We start from the raw sequence: 24,222 nt of genomic DNA on the forward strand, positions 1-24,222 counted from the left end.
AAGAAATAACCTCTATCCTCACCATTATCAGCAATAAGGTGCAGGGAGGGGCATGGGGCAGGGAGAGGGCAGCTAAGCAAAAACATTCAACTTTGTTCCCCTCAAGACTGAAAAGCAGAGAGGCAGAGCTTTCATCAAGGAACTTGGCAGGCCACAAACAGTCCAAAACATACACAGTGAATAGCCACGGATAGAATTCTGTCTAGAAGGCTGCCCTGCAGCCCGTTGACAGATTCCTTAGCTGGGCTGTCAAACAATGCACGATGTACACTGAAGGAGCTTGGAGTTAGATAATACCTTTGCCTTGAGTGTGGTGATAAGCAGAGAGACTGGGGAGTGTGGGAGCGTTCTATAGAGTAGAGAAGCAAGGCCAAGATGTTGTTCAGGGTTTTAGCCACTCCCCATGGATCTTTCTGGACTTAGAACATTTTCTCCATCTAAGAGAAGGTTGCTCTTTGGGGGTTAGAAAGCCTATTACTCTCTAGTGGATGGTGCCCCACCAGCTCCATAATATCCTGTAATAATCGTCTTATTCTCAAGAATAATAGGAAAAATGGTGAACCAGTTGTGGGAAGGAACAAGATGTACCCCAGATGTACTCAACAATGTACCCAACAAAAGTGCCACCAAATTTCAGAAAAAATCATTATCACAGTAAATCAGTGCCTTGGAACATAGACTTTGGAAAAGTCTGGTAGACCAGAATTAAAGCCTAGTTTGCTACATTCTAGTTGTTTGATCTTGGGCTAATTCCTTGTTCTTCTGAGCCTTAGTAAAATGATATTGGATGCAAAAGTAAAGTGACTTGTTTCTATGTGTAAGATTTTGTATTAAGTTCTTCTCATTTATCACCTCATTTAATATGGTAACTATCTCATTGTTTTTAATCAGAACTTTTCAAAGTATAAACAAGAGAAGTCTAAAAACTCAGGGTCAATTAAGCAAAAATAAAATATACTGTTAGTATTAAGATAACGAAATGACAGAGGGGTTACAGGTAAAGATTCTGCTGAAATGGGTGGGTTAGGCGTTACTAGATCTACTTCTTGCATACTCTTTCTCCTCCCACTGACTTTTTGTGCTTTAGTTTTACTCTCTGTCCATTCCATAGACGTTATTTCCTCCCTATGATAAGGAAGATGGACAAATGAGTTGCAACAGACATCTAGTTGATTGTATCACCAGGTAAAGCCTGAGGAAGACATTAGCTGTTCTTCCTTGAGTAAACATATCTATCCTGTTAATTACTACAGCCATGGAGTTGGAATTCTCTGGTTCACTTGCCCTAGCTCACATGTCAAACCCTAAGGCCCAGGGTGGGAACTTTCCATTAGTAGCTCCACTATAATAGATCTGATGCGTGAATGAAGCAGATGGGAAAAAAAAAAAAACAAAAAAAAACCAGTTAACCACACCAGGGAGGTATATTTAGTTAACTATTTTATAGATAAGAAAACTATTTCAAAGTTTAGAGCTATTAAGTAAATGGTGGAAGATTATCCTTATATTGGTGGTTTGATTTGAGTCGTGATTATGCCTATCACCTATTGTATGGTTAAGTCAGGACAACCAGATTCTTCTCATTGATTCTAGGAGTGAAATAGGAGTATCTGAGTGGACTAAGAAGTATCATAAAAGACTTCTTGTGGGAAAGGTATCTTACATGGATTTGGTTGGTAAAACAGAAAAGCACGAGAAATGCTACTTTCTTAATTAGGTTTAACCATTTTTTTTCTTTCAAAGATTTACTTTTAATTGAAATATTATGGAATTTAGAGTTAAGGAGAAATTGGTTGGTTCCCCTTCTAGTTGAAGATTAGCAAACTGAGTTAAAGGAAGCAGGTTCAATTCTGGACTTAGCTGCTGATATCACATCTGATTTTGGATAAGTTATATATACTCCCTGAGCCTCAAACTCCTCTTGATCTAGAAAATAATATTACTTCACAGAGTCTCCTGAGATTCAAATTGGAAAGGAAATTTAAAAGTAGATTGAAAACCTAAAAACACAATCCAAATGGAAGATAGTATTATCATTTCATTATATGTGCTCTCTTCAAGGCACGCTATGTGCCACTGTTTAGGGATGTCATTTCTAAAATCAGAGAGAAAGTGGGTCTTTATCATTCTAGTAGTTTTATAACTTGGTAACAGAAGAGGAATCTTTTGAGCTAATTTACCTATCAATTTTTATTACTTTTCTTTTTATCTATTTATTATTTTTAAAAAGATTTTATTTATTTGACAGACAGAGATCACAAGTAGGCAAAGAGGCAGGCAGAGAGAGAGAGAGAGGAAGGAGGCTCCCTGTCAAGCAGAGAGCCCGATGCGTGGCTCAATCCCAGGACCCTGGGATCATGACCTGAGCTGAATGCAGAGGCTTAACCCACTGAGCCACACAGGTGCCCCATACTTTTCTTTTTACATATCAGTATTATTATTTATTGTGGTGAAGATAACTTTTATAAGTATTGCTATGGAACAAGATACTTAAAGATCATGTTTTATACCCAACAAAAGGCTTTGCTTTAACTCAAATTAAATATATTTTTATATGTATTACTATTCAACAAACAGGAATATTCCATTGGCTTTCATTATACTGGTCCTTCATTTATATCCCCTGGCATTGTTTCTCCTGGACCTTTTCCACTACGAGCTCAGCAGTCCTTTTCACTTTCCCTTGTAAGAAATCTCTCCTTCTCTCCAACATCTCTAATCATCTTCGAGGCTCTCTTCCTATGTAATTCTAGAGAAGAATAGGGTATTGATTTATAGTGAGTCTTCATCTACTGCTGTGGAGACACAAAGTGAACTGGTACATCTTGTGAATAATTACTTTAGAAAACAAACCCCCAATGCAGTAAGAGAAAGCAATGGAATTCATGCCCCGTCTCATTCATTTTGACAGTTGCAGGAATCCAGGTCCAATTGTGCTGCCATGAAAACTACAGGCAGAAGCTGACAAAAAGAAAAAGACACGTTCTTGTCAAAGCGACTATCATTGCAGCTGAAAGACCATTCAGTTTTGTCTGAGAAGGACACCAGGCTACTTTCTGTGTTCTTGGCAAGCTTTTGTTCAAGAAGGGGATTCTGAGTGTTTTTGCCTAGGTCATATGACCAATAAGTAAATAACCCACAAATAGCTGTCACACAGGGACCCTGTGTTCCACGGATGTCCCCATCTATGACTGCTCCAAGCTGACCTTTGGTTTTAGGTCAGTGCTCTCTCTGGGGGGGACAATAATGCTGTAGAGTCTTGGGATGTATGAAAAAAGAAAGGGGAAAAATTTCTCTCGTCTTTTTACTCGGTTTCTCTTTTGGACACCAGTTTCAGTTAGGAAAATCAATAGAAGTATTCTCAGAAAATAAATGAGGAAATATAGAAAATAAAGACAATTCAGTTGAACAAATTAACACAGAGTTTTTAAAAATTCTTTAATTTTTTTGTTTAACTTTTTTTATTATTATGTTCAATTAGCCAACATACAGTACATTATTAGTTTTATTTTATTATAACACATAGAGTTTTAAGAATACTGCTTAAGACCCATGAGTCAACAACCAAAACACTTAAAAACAAATTGCTGAAATTAAAAGCCAGAAATTATTAAAATAAAACTTCTCGGGGAGTGAGGGAGGGTACAGGCAATGGACAATGGGGTGAGAGATTGCTGCTTTTCTTAATAAAGCCATAGATTAATTTTTACTATGCCATATACTCCTTTGATAAATGTAATTAACAAAGATACTATAAAATATGTCTATAAAATAAAAAATGATTTTGTATGGGATGCAAACTAATCTTATCACTTAATAATATAAAATTTCACATTTATTTTCTAACTGGGACTTTATAATAATAATAATATGGGAAAGTCAAGGTTTATTGCCACATTTGTCGAGTGAAAAAAAAATGAGGTTCACAAAAGGTAAGGAATTTTCTAAGATTATTTGGAAATCAGAGATACACTATTAGGAGAAAACCCAGGTCCCTGACTGAGACATCCACATTCTTCCCCTCGCCCCTCCTCTTACAGAAGGGATATTCACAGGTGCCACTGTTGTGGCCGGCGCGACAAATCGACCAGGAACGAGAGGGTAAGAGGATGGTGAAAAGAACTTAAAGAGACAAAGAGATGGGGGCAGAAGGAATCCCGAGGAGGATGTCCAACAGTGCTAAGTTTATTCAAAGCACTAGGCCATATATATAGTGATAATAGAAGAAGCAATACACCGGTGTCTAGTTAAACAACCACCAGTTCCCATAATAAGTTTCACATTTAACTATAAGCAGACCTCGTGATGCCAAACGGCTGACGCTAGTACAATTGTTCTGTATTGATACAGCAAACCTGAAAGTAATTTATGGGCTGTACTAAGGCAGTAAGGACCAGCCATGAACTTTTGACCCCAAATGAATTGCTCTCATTTATTTAGCAAGCGTGTGGGAAGTCACGTAGGCGAGTGCACAACACAGAGCACAGACCCTTTCTTAGTGCTACTCAACTTTTCCTGTCCTAAACCTTTGGTTAGGTTATTCGGATTTTAAAGGAGGCACAAGTCAGGACCTGGTTGGGTCCTCATCTCAAGCCTTATTGCGGCCTCCCACATGCCACTCACTACAGCAAAACAATTTTAAGGCAAGTGGCAGGAAGAGAAAGCCACAGAGACCGTGACCTATGATTTAAAACAGGTCGAAAATACAACCTGGGTCAAGATTGCTTTAAGTAACGTGGGAGCCCCTGAGTCATGCAGGTTAAGAGGTATCAGACGTCCGTGGGAAGGAGGCCTAACACGGCGAGGCTGATGAATATGCCCTTCTACTTATCATGTCCCACAGACAGAGAATAATGGGACCGCAAACCCCCTTCCAGACTCTTGGGGGGTCCACTGCCGGGTGCAGTGCATCAAGGTTGAAATTTCGGGAAGAGCGCAGCCCGGGAATATATTTGTATTGCTGAAGGGGGCCGGAGGAAAGGAGCAAGCAGGATCCAGACCAAACGTGACTTGTGCAGATGAATGGCAGGGCTGACCCGCAGCCTGGGCCCCTCTCTCATCAGTAATTGCAGTACGCTTGTTGGAGGAGGGGGCATCTGCTATATCCAGGGCTTTTCTGATTGTCTAGATTCCTGTGAAGTGTAAAGCCTGCTGCGGCGAAGCTTGAACAGTTTCTCCTTGGTGATTAATTCAGAAGGCATTTGTGCCTTACTCATTCTCTCTCTCTCCCTCTCTCTCTCTCTCTCAATGGAAATGAACCTTTTGGTGAAAAATTTGGAGTGCAGGCCTTTTATGCTATGTGTTGGGCCCGCCGCCTTTCTGTACCTCTCTGCATTGGCCTAGCTCTGGTTTGTAAACTCTGTGCAGTCTGTACTTCCAAAAAATAATTTTATCTTGATGGCTTTGGATAAAAAGTGACTTAGGAGTAGAACAGAGTATGGACAAGCCAGAGTGGTCTTGTCCCGCAGTCCACCTTGTCACCCTGTAGCTGAATACAGGGAAGGAAGACCGTTGGGGAGTTGTTCTGGAAATAAGATTCTGTAGGTTAAAAAAGAAAGAAAAATCAGTATCTTTTCATTACACAAACACATATACCCCCTCATGACCCATTCCCAGAGTCTCCCACCCCAAGAAGAGTGTCCTGGATCTCCTTTCCAGTGAGGTCTTAGCAGATGAAAATAGCCTATCCCTCATCTGATATTGAGACCTGTGGTTTGGTCTAAATTCCAAATTGTAAGAGGGACAGTGTGGGGGTGGTGGTGTGTGTGTGTGTGTGTGTGTGTGTGTGTAGTAGGGGAGATAAAACTAATAAATGTACTTCAGTTTAAAGCAGCATTCCTCTCTGATACAGGTTGTAATATTGTAGCCACTGAAAGCATTCATTCGCTGGGCATTTAACCAAAAACTGAAGAAGGCTGGAAGAGTTTAGGCGTTTTCAGGGACAAAGTTGGAGATGGTAAATAAAGCAAGCAGCTATTAACTTTTCATCAGGGATCAGCAGGAAACAAACAGCAATTAGTCCCCATACAAAGTCACTCGCAGACTGTCCGCACTGTGTCCTAAACCCCAGGCATAGTGTGGATGACATAGCTAAGCAAAGACACAGTCTAAGATGCACCAAGGTGCACCAGAAAGAGAGGCAGACACAGAGCACACAGGGAGGGGAAGACAGGCACACAGAGTGGGAGAGGCAGACACCAAAGCAATGAGAAAAGCAGACCCAAGCTCATGGATATACTGAGTCCCCAGATAGGGGCAACTTTTTTGCTCACCTCCATCATTTTTACAATATCATTCTGGCTTTTTTTTTTTTTTTGCAATATCCATTATTAATCTGATTTATTATTGTTCTAATATTTTCCTTAAGCAGTAAATAACTTTTATGTAAACATTTTAGCAGAACCACCTATGCAAAGTCAGTATGACATTTAAATTTAAAAAGTTGGATTAACAGTATGGATCATATGATGGCATTCTAGCTAAGTGTTGTAGCCTCCAAAAGGCTTTGAGCCTGAGGTTTACTGTTGACAGTATCAAAAAAAAGGGGAGGGGGAGGAAAGAGAGAAAGATTAACAAGTGTTAAACTATAGCAGCAAAAATGAGGCTTGTTCTGGGGTAGTTGGTTAAATGCCTCACTCTTGGTTTTGGCTCAGGTCATGATCTCAGGGTCCTGGGATCAAGCCCTGCATCAGGCTCCACACCCAGACAGGAGTCTGCATGAGATTTTCTGTCCTTCTGCCTCTCCTGCTTGTGCTCTCTCCCTCTCTTAAATAAATAAATGAATAAATAAATAAATAAATAAATATTTTTGAAAGATTAGGTTTGTTCCTTGATAAAGATCACAGGAATTAATAAGAATCAGAAAGTATGAAAAATATTTTTCTCCCTGAGATATAATGTGGCATTCCATGGTGTTATGGCTCTGTACCATACAAAGGAATTTCAAGCTCCACCTGGCAGGATGAGTGAATAACACACTTAGAGAATCAATGATGCAGTGGTTGAGAGTGTGAGTGGGCCCTAGACATGGAACTGGACTTAATATTGGCTCATTCATTCCAAAATGTGTGATGAGTACCCACTGGGCATGTCAGGTACTGTACGAGGTGCCAAGAATAAATGGTAATATAATAAAAGAACCTTCTTTTATGGATCTTTTTAAAATTGTAGTGACCAAATTTTATATACAAAATTTAACATTTTAACCATATTTAATTATACAATTTAGTAAAATTAAATACATTCACAATGTTGTGTAATCATCTACCTCTTTCCAGAATATTTTCACTGTCCCAAAAAGCAACTTTGTATTCATTAAACAACAACTCCCTATTCCTCTCCCACAACCCCTTGTAATCTCAGTTCTACTTTCTGTATCAGTCATTTTACTTTTTGGGGGGTACCTCTGGAGAGTGGAATCATACAATATTGGCACTTTTGTGTTTGGCTTATTTCACTTCCCGTAATGTTTTCATGGTTCATCCATGTTGTAGCTTGCCTCAGAATTCTGTTCCTTTTCATGGGTGAATAATACTCCATTTTATGTGTACACAGCATTTTTGTTTATCCACTTATTGATTGATGAATACTTCGGTTATTTCCACCTTTTGGCTATTGTAAGTAGTACTAGTATGATCATCCTTGTACAAGTACCTAATTAATTTCCTGCTTCCAATTATTTTGGGTACATACCTACTTCCTTCATGGGTCTTGCTCTTGAAGAGGGTAAGAACTTCAACTTTTGAATATTGTGTTTTGGGACACACATTTTGTGACAAAGGAGCACAAAAGAGCTGGACAGAACCCAGGTGGGGAGGAGATTCTTGTAGGAAAAAAGAAAAAAAAGGAATGGCACAGGTGAAACTTCTAAATTGACTGGATGCAGAGTTCGTTATGGAAAAAAAGAGAAATTCGGGGATGCTTAGAATGGGGGAAAATGAGATTAGAGCGAAGGACAAGGAACTGATGTCACAGGGATTTATAGACCATGTTAATGTCACTGAATCTCACAAAAACCCACATGATCCTTTACATCATTCAGATCCCTTAACTGAAATTAAGGGATCATATTCTCATTAATGTCTTCTTTGATCATCATTTGCAATCTGACATATTACCCTCATCAGCTTCTAGTCCTTTTCTTGTTTTTCTCCATAGCATTTGTAGTTCATATATACGTATGTGTGTGTGTGTGTGTCCCCTTCTGCCCCTCAGGATAAAAGTTCCATGATGCAGAGACTACATCTTTTATTTTACTGCTGCATCCCAGGACCAAAGAATATGGCACAAAAATGAGCTATAAATTATCAATGGAATTAATGAATGAATGAACCAAGGAGTAAATGAATGGACTCTCATTCACTAGCTTTATGACCTTGAGTAATGTATTTCCTTTTTTTAAATTTAAGCACCTCTTCTGGATAGTAGTGTGGACAAAGTAAAATGTCCATAAAACACATAATATAGGGTGTCTGGCTGGCTCAATTGGTTAATCATCGGACTCTTGATTTCAGCTCAGGTCATGAACTCAGGATCATGAGATTGAGTTGCATGTCAGGCTCCATGTTGGGTGTGGCACCTGCTTGGATTCTCTCTCTCTCTCTCCTCCTCTGCCTTTCCTTCTCCCTGCCCTCCAACTTGTGCTCTCTCTTAAAAAAAAAAAATGTACTACAGGCCCTAGAGCATACTAAATGTCCAGTGTCCAGTAAACATTAGCTCACAGAATTTAGAGAAAAGACATAAGCAACAAAAGGTTGAGGGAGATAAATACAGAAAAACAAAACAAGATAAAACTACCCATTCATTATTTGGAGAATAATGAATGAATTATTTGGAGAATAATTTGGAGAAGGAGAATTCCTTCCTTGTATTAGACCCATGCATCACAAAAGGAAGCAAAATCAAAAAAGTCAACAAATACATGTTACACTTTTAACTGTCAGAGAAAATAATAAAATAGTAGGAAAGAGGCTGGTTTTGAACACAAGTAGAATTGAATCCTTTGTTTCACAGAATCAAATATCAGATGGTTAGTCGTGAACTTTGCTTTCCTTCAATGATTTACTGGTTTCCACACAAACTGTGGTGAGTGAGTGAGTGAGTGAGTGAGTGTGTGCACGCGTGATGTATGTAAAAATGTACCTGTGTGAAAATACATAGAATGGTAAGTTTTGGAGTGAATCCGAGCAACATGACCCCAGTGAGCATAATAGTTAATCTCTTGTTCCCTTTCAGTACCTCAAGAGACATAGAGCCATCAGAAAAATCAGGAAATTTGAAGGTTTTTTTCATGCATACTCCTTACTCCCCCCAAAACTTCCCTCTCTACTCTTGGGGATTTGTAAATTGTAGTGATGCTTGTTCCTAATTTAATGAAAAACAAAAGTCAATAATATAGCACTAACCAGTGTGGACCCTGGCAGTAAAAGAGAATCACATCATGGAGGTGTTAGAACACATATAAAATTGGAGATAATGAAGACAGTGTTTTTAACTGTAGCTTTTGGCTTGGACCTGATAAGAGAGAATACTCTCCCACAAGGAAAGGCTTTCATTTCACACCCACTTTGTGGCGCTGGCGAAAATTCTGAGGCAGGTTGCAAGGACTAGAACTTTGCCAATTTTGTAGCTGCTCTTGGATCTGAGGAATAAAGATGCAAGTCTCCTTTTAGAACTCACTGGGTTGTTGTTGATTTTCTAACTTATTTATTCATCAGCTATACCTTTCCACTTACAAGAGGAATTGGCAATGGTTTAAAGCACACTTTCTTCTGTACCCACCAGGGCTGTGTTTTACCACTCTCCCTGCTCCGGGAGAGGAGTTGGAGCTTGTTCTGTTGAGTTCCAGCAAAGGACAGCTCTGGCTATGGGTGTGGTAAGGGGGAAGACAAAGGGATTTTCATTTAACATATCAAAATGGAAACCATTTATTATGAAAATTTTATTTATTTGTACCCCCTTTAAAATTCCTACTATAATATGTATACTCTAGGCCCGTGATTCTCATACTTAGATGATTGGCAAGGTCACCTGGGATCCTGTTTTAAAAGCAGTTTTTCAGGACATAGCTCCAGACATTCTTCTGCTATGTATCTGGAGTTAGGTCTAAAAACCTCAATATTTAGCAAGCCCTGAAGTGAGTCTGATGGGCTGGGAGCCATATTTTGAGAAATCACATAGTAATCAATACTCACTGATTGATTTGTTAATATTCTGTTCATGACTTTTTCATGAGTTCCTTTTTCTTTCTCCCACTGACCCTAGGGGCTATTCTTCTGGTCCATTCAGGGAAGTTGCACTAGTTTCTGGTGGAAAAGTCACCCTACAAGACTAAAACCTTCTTTTAACAGTTGAGGAAAGTACTGTTTGGAGAGGACAATGGGCTGGGCCAACATTAAAGAGGAAAGGTAGAGGTATAAAGAACACATGTGGGGCTCCTATTAATAATGGCTATTTCTTGAGAGGCCAATCATCAAGAAACTGGCTGTGTTAAGTCCTGTGTCCTTGAGAAAAAATTAATGTAATAAAGAAAGAAGCAGAAGTTAGGTTTTGTCATAAAAGTCATAATGGGGGGACTCCTGGGTGGCTCAGTCATTAAGCATCTGCCTTCAGCTCAGCATCCTGGAATGGAGTCCCACATCTGGCTCCTTGCTTGGCAGGTAAACTGCTTCTCCCTCTGCCTCTGCTTGCCATTCTGCCTGCCTGTGCTCGCTCTCTCTCTCCCTCTCTCTCTCTGACAAATAAATAAATAATCTTAAAAAAAAAAAGTCACAATGGGAAAGACACTGGGATATAAAGCCTGAAAGAATCAAGGTGAAAACACAAGGATCTGATTTCTGTTTTACTTAAGAGTCAGGGTAGGGTGGGGAGATGAGTGTGCGTGCGTGTGTGTGTGTGTGTGTGTGCGCGCGCACGCATGTGCGCACAGTAGACTGTAGACTTCCAGGAAAGGAGATTAAAGTCTTTTCCATCCAAACAAGATGAATCAGTGTTGATCAAAGACTGACATCAAACATACGGCTTCCATAATTAAACCTGCTGTTTGTAAACCCTCATCAGAAAGCAAGAAGGATCATTGTGAGTTTCTCGGGTCACAGATATTAACTCCACATCATTCTAATACCTAGTCCTTGGTCACTCTCTGCCACATCTTTTCACTGCATCTCAAAATCAATTTGTAATTTAAAGTTGTGGGGTCTGCCAAGAAAGTTACGTTTTTCTGTCACCAAAGTTGCAAGTAAAAGTCACTAACACATGAAGCAATAAAAATCAAGGTGAAGCCTGAGGGTCTGGTTTCATTTCTATCTACAGTCAGACTATGTGAGAAGAGAGGGCCCAGCCTAGGGGTGTTGGGTGTGAATGTGCGTGTGTGCAGGTAACAAACCTCCACGAAAGGGGATAGACATGTTGTCTAGACAGAAGGAGTTGAGTTGGTGGTGAACAAAAGCTGTAGCAAATATATGCCCTCAATAATGAAATCTGCTCTCTGTAAACCACCTTTTGAGAAGAGGAAGCTCCACTGTGAGTTTCTCAGGAACATGTGTTAGCTCCACATAGTTTTAATTTCCAGCCCTCAGTCACTCTCCAACACACACTTTCTCTGCCCTCTCAAATTCAATTTGCAATTTAATGCCATGAGGTCTGCCAACGATGTGGTCTTCCATGTCCTCGGTCACATGGAAAAACATACAGCATTCTGTGCAGGGACGTTACCCATAAAACACCAGTGGCATTAAGCCATCAGATTGAAAGAAAATCACATTTCATAAATTCTAAGTTTAATCTATATGTAAATTTAGCCAACATTTTTAAAGAATAATAATTCATGAGTATTGATGTTTACACTGCTTGGCAATGTTTTTTTTATTACTTTAAGTAATGATCCAGATACAAACAACATTCTTTTATTTTATAAAAACAGGTGCTTGGTGGACTGAAGAGATGCTGAATAGAGACCCATCTCCTACTTTCAGAGGAACAAAACTACCAGGATATTTCCTGAGCTAAGAAGAAAGAATAGTGATACTAAACAGAGAGCTACCAATTCTCAGCAATTTATATTAAAATTTTTCTAAGGAAAATGTAAAAGTTTCCTCCAGATGCCCACTTCTTTTCATAATAACTATAAATCATCAACAAAAATCAACTAGTAATAACTAAGACACTGAGATTGTTCTAACATGGAGTTATGGTATTCCTTTCACGCATGGATATAGATCAACATCACTAAGATTTGGTGAGTTTATTTGAAAATGTAGATTCTTTGGCATTTGAACAACAAAAAAACACATATGATTTAATAAGTGTGCTGGGTCCAGAATTAATATGACAAGAATCTCTGAATTCTAATTCATCAACTCTATCTCCAGTCTAAAACACAGCCAAATCCACACCAAAATGTCCACACCATCCTGTAACATGACATTTACATGAAAATCCTGAGTTGGGGGTCCATGAATCTGCATTTTAATAAATTATCTGGAAAATAATAATGCCTAGTCTAACATTTTTGTCTGTTTGCTAAGTGCCACTAAGTGTCCTAAAGGCTTTATTATAAATCAACTTATTTGATTTATTCAATTATGTTCTTACTTTTTTAAATTTAGTGTTCAAGAAACCCATTGAGGTATTATTACTTCCAATTAATAGAGAAAAAAAACTGAGGCACAAAGACTAAGTTGCCCAAGTTTATTCTAGAAAGTCTCCAAGCTTATTCAAACCAAAGCAGATTGAATGTAGAGCTTTTATCTTCCTCACTATACTATACCTTGGTGACTTTGATGCATATTAAAGCCTGAAAAGCACTGAGTTATGAGATAGCTAGGTAGGACCTTCTAACGTAAGTAGTCTAAAGAGCACTTTCAAAAACATGGAAATAAATTTTAAAAATAGTCTTTACTTTTGCTTTCAAACTTATGTCTCCAGTCCTAACATTTCTGAATTTGAAATCTGTACATTCACATACCTTTTTTTAATGTGTCTCAGTTCAACTCTTCACGCCATAGAACAAATTCTGAAAATTCTCTGCTAATTTCTTTCTCCAGTGCCCCCTGTTGCCTTCCACCCAGTTGAACAGACCTAAAAAGGAGGCAGTCATCCTCACGCTTTCTTTTCTTAATCATCAACCTTCCCTGACATCAATGACTAATCCCTATCACCTTCCTATTAAGTCTCTAGCAAATCCAGCTCTCCCCTTCTATAGAGCAAGCCACCGTTATCATCACCATCATCACCATCATCATCATCACCACCACCATCATCATCATCACCACTATCATCATCACCATCACCACCAGCATCATCATCATTACCACCATCATCACCACCACCATCATCATCATCACCACCATCATCATCAACCACCATCATGATCATCACCACCATCATCATCACCACCACCATCATCATCACCACCATCATCATCATCACCACCATCATCATCATCATCATCACCACTATTATCATCATCACCACCACCATCATCATCACCACCACCATCATCATCACCACCACCACCATCATCATCACCACCATCATCATCATCACTACCATCATCATCATCATCACCACCATCATCATCATCATCATCACCACCATTATCATCATCATCACCATCTTCATCATCATCATCACCACCATCATCATCATCATCATCACCACCATCATCATCACCACCACCATCATCATCACCACCATCATCATCATCACCACCATCATCATCATCATCACCACCATCATCATCACCACCACCATCATCATCACCACCACCATCATCATCACCACCACCATCATCATCATCATCATCATCATCACCATCATCTTTCCTGAACTTCTGCAATTACTTTGCATCTTGTCTCCCACTTGTTCCCCCCAAGCCAGTCTTCACACTGTGGCAAAAATGATCTTGAAACATTGTAGCTGAAGCCCCAGGTCTTTGACATTTCCCCCAAAATCCTGCATGTGCTATCCTTCCTATCTCCTTGGTCTCTGATCAGACGACTATCCCCCAATACTTACACTCCATGGATGTCAGCATTCCTTTAGTTTCTCCAGCTCCCCACATTCCTTTGGATTCCCATTTTCACATGTGTCCCTGTGTCTGGAATGTTCCCACTAGGAGTAACTCCAGGCCTCAGCTGTTTCAGCTATAAAATGGGAATAAAATAACTATAGATCAGGGTTGTAAAACTATGAAATATGGGATGCCTGGGTGGGTCAGACAGTTGAGTGCCCGCCTTTGGCTGGGATCATGATCCTAGGGTCCTGGAATTGAGTCCCGCATCTGGCTCCTTGCTCAGCAAAGCTTCTCCCTCTGCCTGCCTCTCCCCCTGCTTATGCACTCTCCCTCTCTCTGACAAATAAATAAGTAAAATCTTAAAAAATAACAACTATGAAATACAAGTATTATATATTCAATAAGTTTTAATTTCCCTAAGTATGTTCAAACATTTTTAGATATCTTCTAATAATCTTCATATTTAAATATATTGAATAATGTATTCCTTCCCACCATTTCACCATTTATAAATTCACAGACTCTCAAGGTTAGATGTGTCCTTTAAAAAACTGTTGATCTCATTTCAGAATTTCATTAAAATTATCACAAATCTTGCTGTGAAATATTCTTGCAATTTTTAATTGCTGGCTAATTAACAATATCTTTCAGAATGTTGCATCTTTCTAAAAATGTACCTGTTGGATAGCTATAATTTTCAAAATTATTACTTTGTTCTATAATCCATCAAGGAGTTAGTAAAAATAATTAATGGAATTTTCACATTTTTGTGGGCCCTGACAGAAAAAAAAAAGATTACAAATAAATGAGCAAGCAAAGGAGCATTAATTAGCATCTAATTTGTAATAGCAGAGTTCAGTGCTCAATAATTTGAAAATTAATTGAACTTTTATGTAGATGTATAAGGTAAAAACATGGCCAAGTTCTTGTTGAGAAAAGATCAATATTACCTTAGTAAAATCTCTCAAGACTACTAATTTGTTGAAGAAATAAATGTATATTGTATAAATGTTATCAGTAGTATAATCCAGCAAGAAGGATGTTATGGCATCGTATATGTGAAATATGGAAATAGAAAGAGACAGAGAGAGGAGAGAGAGAGAGAGAAGGGAGAAACTGAGCAAATGTTAGGAAATGAATAATAAGGCATTTAGGATTAAGGGGATCCATGACTTGTTCGTATTCATCTTGCAACTTCTTTATACATTTGAATTTATTTCAGAATAACATGTGTGGAATCTGGATGCAGAGTACTCTTTTAACCTTTCAATAGTTATAAAATTATGATATAAATTTTAAAAATTGCATTTTGTCCCTGGATCACCTTCATTCATGTCCTAATTTTCTCTACAGCATTTCCTATTGCGTAATATATAGTTGACCCTGGAAACAACAGGGATAATAGGGGTGCCAACCTCCCACACAGTCAAAAAACCACCTGTATCTTTTAATATTTTTTAAAGGTTTATTTATTTGAAAGAGAGCGCATGAGCAGGGTAAGGGATGAAGGGAGAGAGAGAAGGAAGGCAGGCTCCCCACTGAGTATGGAACCCAATGCAGGGCACGATCTCACAACCCTGAGATCATGATCTTAGTCAGAACCAAGAGTTGGATGCTTAACCGACTGAGCCACCCAGGCACCCCTTCACCTATAACTTTTGACTCGCCCAAACTTATCTATTAATAGCCTACTGTTAACTGGAAACCTTATCAATAACATACACACTCAATTAACACATATCTTATATATTATTCTTATTATATACTGTATTCTTACAATAAGCCAGAGAAAAAAATTTAAGAAAATCATAAGTAAAACACATTTACACTACTGTACTGTATTTATCAAAATAAATCCACATGTAAGAAGACACAGTTCAAAACAAACTTTTGTTGTTCAAGGGTCAACTATAGTATATGATGTTTGTTTTTGTTTTTGCTTTTTTTCCCCAATTTATTTATTTTCAGAAAAACATTATTCATTATTTTTTCACCACACCCAGTGCTCCATGCAAGCCGTGCCCTCTATAATACTCACCACCTGGTACCCCAACCTCCCACCCCCTCGCCACTTCAAACCCCTCAGATTGTTTTTCAGAGTCCATAGTCTTTCATGGTTCATCTCCCCTTCCAATTTACCCAAATTCCCTACTCCTCTCTAACGCCCCTTGTCCTCCATGCTATTTGTTATGCTCCACAAATAAGTGAAACCATATGATAATTGACTCTCTCTGCTTGACTTATTTCACTCAGCATAATCTCTTCCAGTCCCGTCCATGTTGCTACAAAAGTTGGGTATTCGTCCTTTCTGATGGAGGCATAATACTCCATAGTGTAAGTATATGATGTTTTAATTTATTATTACCTGCCCCCCAACTATAATGTAAATTTCTGAGGCTAGAGATTTTTTTTTTCCATTTTATTGGCAATTGCACCCTTTGGACCTTGAACAAAGTTTCAACACAATATGCACTGAGAAACATATTTGAATGAATGAATGTTTGAATGAATGAATGGATACATGAATCTATAGTGTGGTGGTACTGAGGGTCAGCATAGTGTATTTTCATTATACACACATGTGAGGCACCAAGCACAGTGTCTTAAGTTACTAAGTTAGGAGTTATTTTTACTTAGTAGTTGGGGAGGTTTAGATTTCCTGCTGTGTGGTGGTAAGAGATAGGACTGAGGAGGGGCGCCTGAGTGGCTCAGTTGGTTAAGAGGCTGCCTTCGGCTCAGGTCATGATCCCAGCGTCCTGGGATCGAGTCCCACATCGGGCTCCTTGCTCGGCAGGGAGCCTGTTTCTCCCTCTGCCTCTGCTGCCACTCTGCCTGCCTGTGCTCGCTCTCTCTCTCTCTGGCAAAATAAATAAAATCTTAAAAAAAAAAAAAAAAAGACTGAGGCCAGGGACAAGGGCCACATAAGGAAGGGTCGCGTGGCTCATCCTAAGAAAGTTATAACTTTATTCCATAGCAAGTGAGGAGTGGTTTATTTGGATTTGTTTACATGAATTTCCCTGCTATAGGTTGGATATTGTTTCCCACAAAATCCATGTGTCAAAGTCTTAATCCCTAGTAGCTCCAAACATGACCTTAGTCTGGAGATAGGGTCTGGACCAAGATAATGTTATAATGAAGTCATTAGGGTAGTCATGATCCAATGCGACTGATGTCCTTATAAAAAAAGGAATATTTGGAGACAGACTTACATAACAGAAAGAATGTCATGTGATCATGAGCAGGAACTTCCCCAGGCCAAGGAGAGATCTGGAGCGGACTCTCCCTCATAGCCCTGTCAACACCATGATTTCAGACTTTAGCCTCCAGAACTGTAAGGGGATAGATTTCTAATTTTTAAGGCAGCCAGCTAGTGAAATTGTATTATGGCGTCCCTAGAAAACTAACACAATCTTTTTGGCCATCATGTGGGGATAAGTGGGAGGCAGGCTTGACTAAAGCAGGGCAAGTCACGTAACCCTTCCAGACTCCAGTTTTTTCATCTATAAACTGGAGACAATGCCTGATAAGCAAACCTCATGATTCCACATCAAAGAAAACCTGTGAAAGTGTGTAAGGGAAACTGATGATAAATGGGAAGGAAGATGAAGAACAGGGCACACAAGGCACAATACGGGCCCCCTAAACACACAGGACTTCTTTTATCCATTAGCGCTTTTTTAAAATATTCCTTATAAGCAGCTCTCTCTTCCCTAGGGAAAAATACTGTCGATAGCAATTCAGCCACCCTTTTCCTGAGCAGAATTTCCCACCAGGGTATCCTCTCCAGTTGCAGATGGATGCATCCGTGAAACGTGATGTGGACAAAGAATGAAATCTCTGTGATCAACATGGCATTTTTCCTCCCACAGAAGCAGGGAAATGTGAAAAAGTCTGTCCTGAAAAATAACTGGCAGTGAAAGTCGAGCCAACTGCTTATCCTGCTCTTGGGTGGGCACAAATGATTGAAGGGCTTAATGGGTGAAGGAAATTGCCCCCAGGGAGACAGAATCCTTTGAGAACACCACACTGGACCTGGCCAGTCGGAGACCCAGTGAACCTGTTGTTTCGTATACATGAATGAACATGGAGCTTACCGCCGGAGGGAGCACAAATGAACCAGTACTTTAACTTCCATTTTAAATTAAACAAATGGAAAACTGTGCTTTCCAAATCTATTAGCACCTTATAATGAAGTCCTTAGCAGACGCTCAATAATTGAATACTCCATCTTATAAGGAAAATAAATTGTTGGCGGTTTACTTTTAGGTTGAGTGTTGTTAGTCTTTTACCTAAATTGGGACTTCATGAGAATGGAGTATTTACAGATTCTTGATGAAACCTGTTTTGTTTTTAGGTGTCAGTCTGGTGTAGGACAAAGCCAGGCCACACCCTCAAGCAGAGATCTGGGCTGTGAAAGGGTCACAAAACTATGAGCTTCTTAATGTCCAGGATTGTGTTTTATTTGGATGCTCACCCCCAGATACCCTAAATAGGAGGGCTTCATAATATTCTTTTTGCTAAATTAGATGATAGATGCATATGTGTGACTCAATAGGAAATCTTAGAAGGCAAATAAAAGAGTAGAGGCAAAATGTAAGAAAAATGGAATTAGTCTTTGTCACTCCAAGTCTTAGAGGTCAATATCTTATGTCTGAAACCTCCCCTTCATATATTATTCATGAATCTTTCCTTACTTCTTTTCCTCCAATCATCATTCAATTAACACCTACTCGCAAGAAGGAATCTGAAACTCATGCACAGAAGGGGGTAACTGACTGTTGTACCAACTTAATGGCCATCCTAGAATCCTAACAGGAATTAAATTCTTAATTGAACTATGCTAGACACTTTTGATTGTTACAACCCACAGATGGGGAGTGGTGGGTGAGAGGAAGCTGTTAAATATCCTACAGTTTACAAGGCACCCATCCACCCCCAAAAGAAGAATTATTTGAAGATTTATTGGTAACAAAGTTGATGAGGTTGAGAAATCCTGTTCTAGGGGAATAAAACCTAAGCATTGTAATTCTCAGCATAACTGGCAGCGAAGAGAGGAAGAAAGGATATTTGTTGAGAAGAAATCAAAGCTCATCTTGATAAGATATTGAAGTGTATAAAAAGAAGTGATATCCTTTTAGAGAGGCAGTCTGTGTAAGTAACTGAATACAGTCAGACCCTTGCCTTCAGAATGGAGGGTCAGCATGGCCACATGACGGCTGAGCCTTCTGTGGGCATCAAAGCCAGATTTCAGACTGTGGCACTGGCGTTGTTTCCAATCTTGGGACCTGGTCCTCAGGTTCACATCCCTTTCTCTTAACTTTGTGATTTCCATAGAGCAAGTCTCAGTCCTCCTCATCTCCACATTCCCCACTGCTGGTCCTTCCAGGGGATTTGTATAAGGCTCCCACATCTCTTTAAGCCCATGTTGTCTCCGTTGTAAAATAGGAATAAGCCACAACAACCAAAGTGATTCGCTGAGTGGGTTTCTATAAAGTCTGAGATGTACCCGGGACAGAGAAAGGAGTATCTCACTTCAAGTTTTTAGTATCAATTTCATTTTTTAAAATTTTAATTCAAGTGTAATTAACAATGTTATATTAGTTTCAGGTGTACAATATAGTGAGTGATTCAACAGTCCCATATATGACTCCATGTTCCTCAAGATAAGTGCACTCATAATCCCCTTCACCTATTTCACTCCCCCATCTCAACCATTTGTTTGTTCTTTATAGTTAAGAGTCGGTTTTTTAGTTTGTCTGTCTCCTTTTTCTTTCCTTTGTTCATTTTTTTTTTCTTAAATTACACCTATGAGAGAAATCATATGGTCTGACTGGCTTGTTTCACTTAGCATTATACTTTTTATATCTATCCACATTGCTGCCAATAGCAAGATTTTTTCTTCCTTTTTATGACTAGGTAATATTCCATTATATACCTGCTGCATTTTCTTTATCCATTTCTTTATCTGTTCATCTACCATGGAAGTTGGGCTGCTACCGTAGTTAGGCTATTGTAAAGAATGTTGCACTAAACATGGGGGTGCATATGTCCCTTTGAATTAGTGCTTTTTGTATTCTTTGGGAAAATATCCTCTAGTGCAATTACTGGGTCATAGGGTAGTTCTATTTTTAATTTTTTGAGGAAACGTCATACTGTTTTCTACAGTGGCTGCGACCACTGTGCTGTCTGCATTCTCACCAACAGTTGCAAGAGGTTTCCTTTTTCCCCACATCCTTGCCAATTCTTGTTGTTGTTTGTGTTTTTGATTTTAGCCATTCTGACAGATGTGGGGTGATATCTCATGGTGGTTTTGATTTGCATTTCCCTGATGATGAGTGATGTTGAGCATCTTTTCATGTGTCTGTTGGCCATCTGTATATCTTCTTTGGAAAAAATGTCTATTCATGTCTTCTGCCCATTTTTAAATTATTCATTTTGAGGATTTGAGCTTTATCAATTCTTCATATGTTTTAGATACTAAGCCCTTATCAGGTATGCCATCTGCAAATATCTTCTCCCATTCAGTAGGTTGTTTTTCAGTTTTGTTGTTTTTTTTCATTTCTTTTTCTATGCAGAAACTTTGCATTTTGATGTTGTCCCCCAAATTTATTTTTGCTTTTGTTTTCCTTGCCTCTGGAGACATATCTAGAAGGAAGTGACCTATTTCATTCTGAGCTAATTGCTCAACTCTCAGTGCTCTCATTTGTGAGACGCACGTCACCTACATCGATAGGACTTTGTGAGGATTTCATGGGAAAATGGAGAAGAGCAATGAGCTTTAGTCCTCTCACACTGTGTCAAATAAATCATATTGCTGGTGAGATCACTGTTATCAGGGATAATCTTTTCTATTGATTATCATTCACTGATTCACTGATTGTTTGGCTTATTTGTTCATTCATTCATTTATTTGACCAACATCTACTAAGATCTTGCCATAGCTTATGTATTCTAGAGGTAAGGATTTCAAAAATCATCTTTCTTGGCCAAAAATACTTTGGGAAGCTAAAACTCTGAACTTGGGAGAAGCAGACAGAGCTAGCCAATGTAGAGAATGAATGAAAGTAACCTGTGTCTGCAAGTCGTCTACCTGATTACCTGGCCTAGTGTCCCCCAGAACGCTGTACCACATTTTTGTTTTACAGGTTTCATAGCCTTTATAGTCTCTGAAATTCTCCTAGTGGCCTGTCAATGTGTTTATGGTCTGCCTTTACACTGGTGTAAAAGCTCCATGAGAATCACACTGTGGTCTCCCTTGCTCCTTCTCAATCCTGTGTGATCAGAAAAAGTTCACAGTAAACACCTGTTGACAGAAGAGATGAAGAGACAAGGAGTGTAGAAGGTAAAATAAAGCTTGAGTCAGGGGCGCCTGGGTGGCTCAGTGGGTTAAAGCCTCTGCCTTGGGCTCAGGTCATGATCCTGGAGTTCTAGGATTGAGCCCCACACCGGCCTTCCTGCTCAGCTGGAAGCCTGCTTCCTCCCTCCTCTCTCTCTCTCTGCCTGCTTGTGATCTCTGTCAAATAAATAAATAAAATCTTTAAAAAAAAAAAAAAAAGCTTGAGTCAGAAGTCAGAGGATGTATAACATCAGAAGTATGATCTCATAAAGAAATAATTGATAAGATGGACTTCTTGAAGATGAAAAATGCTCTATAAAAGATAATGTCAGGGAAGGACAATGGAAGAAAATATTTGCAAAAAACATTTGTAATAAAGGAACTGGTATCCAAGATACCAAGAGCTCTTAAAACTCAACCACACAATTCAGCAATCACACTATTTGGTGTTGACCCAAAAGAGACAAAAACTTACGTCACACAAAAACCTGCACATGGATGTTTATAGCGGTTTCATTCATAATTATCAAAACTTGGAAGCAACCAAGATGCCCTTCAATGGGTGAGCAGATAAACAGAAGTACACCCATACCATGGAATATTACTCAGTGTTAACAGAAATGAGCTATCAACCTGAAAATATGTGGCGGAAACTTACAGACATGTTACTAAGCAGAAGAAGCCAATCTGAAAAAGGTCCACACTACAGAATTCCAGCTCTATGACGTTTTGGAAAAGGCAAAGCTGTGGAGATAGAGAAAAGATCTGTGGTTGTCAGAGGCTATGGGGAGAAAGGGATGAACGGGGGGAGCCCAGAGGATTTGGGGGGCAAAGAAACTACTCTGTGTGATGCTATAGTGAGTACATGTGATATACATTTGTCAAATCCCATAAGAATGAACAACACCAAGAGAGAACCTGACATAAACAATGGGCTGTGGGGGATAATGAGGTGCCTGTGTAGGTTCATCATTCATAACAAATGCACCGATCCGGTGTGAGATGTTAATAGCAGGTGGGCTGTGCTTTTGTGGGAGGAGGGGTTATTCACGCTCCATACTTGCTCCTCAATTTTGCTGTAAACAAAAACTGTTCAAAGAAGAAAAAAAAAAAAAAAAAACCCTTAGAGAATGCAGGATCCGGACTTTATTCAGAAAAGGAGGACTTGGGGTTTCTGAGAAGAGTATTATTTTCAGAGCTCTGCTTTTGGCTGATTTGTATGTATTCAAGAAGCAGTGGCTAGGCATGGACAGAGATCTTGGCAGTGTAAGGTCATGGTAAGCATTTGAATAAAGAAGGAAAGTGTATCTAATAAAAAGAATGATCTGCGGGAGCGCAATTGTTCTTCTCTACGTGATGTCCATACCGAAGAGAACATCAACTGATTTTTTTTTGTGTCTCAGGACTGGCTACTCTGCAAAAGACTTATTTCTTCAGATGCAAGTTTTGAAACCAGAAACTACCATCCTCCACATGAATCTACAATGGCTCTTTTCCCCCAGGTAATAATAGCCTTGAGAAGAGACCTTGTCTACAGTTTCTCGATCGGACAACAAAAGCACAGCAACACTTAAAGCTTCTTTGACAAAGAGAAACTTTTCATTTTCTTCCCTACTCCAGGCCCTCATGTGCCTGGGCCAGTTATTGGCAACCTTCCAACCTTATCCTTCCTCCCCACAAACCCATTTCTATTTCTATCTTGACTCTATTTTTTTTTTTACACCAATCATGTTATTCACTCTTATTTTTCACGTTTATATTCAGTTGAGTACATTTTTTCTACATGTTGATTTTTGAAGGTTTTGGAGATTTAGCTAAATTGACAGGTGCTGTATTAGTGCAATTATTTCCACTATCTTACAGCTTTTCATTTTGTGACTATATCATAATTTATTCATCGCTTTTTCTGTGGAGGCTCATTTAAGACATTTTCAATCAATCTTGTATTTTTTTTCTTCTTCTTTCCTTTTTTTTTTTTTTTAAATACCTTATTTATTTGACAGAGAGAGCACTGCAGTAGGCAGGGGGTGATGGGGAAGCAGTCTTTCTGCTGAGCAGAGAGGCCGATGCCGGGCTTGATCATGACCTGAGCCAACGGCAGGTGTTTAACCAACTGAGCCACTCAGGGGACCCCAAATCTTAATTTTCAATTTCACGTGTGTTTCTGAACCACATACAATAACATAATGGATAGTCAAGCGCCCATTGTCTTTTGCCCATGCATGAATATTTCTTCAAGGTACATATACAGCACTTACGTCACTGGGTTAAAAAAATACATACATAATACAATTTATTCAATATTGTCATTTGTCCTCCGAAGATGTGTGCCAACTTTTATTGTTTGGAATTTCCAAATTTCCCACATCTGTGTCTAGCACTTTGGCATTATTTGACTTTAGATTTATGGAAATCTCAGGGGCACAAAATAATAGCTTTCTATTGTTTTAATCTGCCTTTCTCTGATAACGTGTCAGATTGACGACATTCTCATGTACTTATTGGCCATTTGTCTTTCACCTTTTGTGAATGACAGTTTCATATATTTTGCCCACTTTTTCATTAGGTTGTTTTCTCTTTTTTTCATTTTGATTTGTAGAAGCTCTCTATAAATTCTGGATACTTAGCTTTTGTCAGTTTTATGCATTGCAAATATCTTCTCAAAATCTGTTCCTTGTCTTTTTACCTTGTTTATGATGTCTTTAGATGAACAGATGTTCTTTATGGAATGGATTCAAGCTTACCCATTTTTTTTTTTTTCTTTATAGTTCATCCTTTCTTATGTCATTTAAAAAGGAAAATCTTTTCAAGCCTAAGATTGTAAATATAATGTTTCACATTTTATTCTAAGTATTTAAAAGTTTTACTTTGC

The 24,222-nt window shown here is 38.9% G+C and overlaps 1 long non-coding RNA gene across 1 annotated transcript in view; it reads right to left on the reverse strand.

Moving 5' to 3' along the window:
* Nucleotides 1-4,692: 4,692 nt before the first annotated feature.
* Nucleotides 4,693-24,222, reverse strand: part of LOC122901100 — an 86,268-nt gene continuing 66,738 nt past the window's right edge. The window contains exons 8-10 of the long non-coding RNA XR_006383358.1: nucleotides 14,017-14,144; nucleotides 12,965-13,077; nucleotides 4,693-5,538 (exon numbers count right to left, since the gene is read on the reverse strand). This is a non-coding gene — a long non-coding RNA (uncharacterized LOC122901100). The remainder of the gene's footprint in view (nucleotides 5,539-12,964; nucleotides 13,078-14,016; nucleotides 14,145-24,222) is intronic.

Source organism: Neovison vison, chromosome 2, assembly GCF_020171115.1.
Source record: "Neovison vison isolate M4711 chromosome 2, ASM_NN_V1, whole genome shotgun sequence".
NCBI lineage: Eukaryota > Metazoa > Chordata > Mammalia > Carnivora > Mustelidae > Neogale > Neogale vison.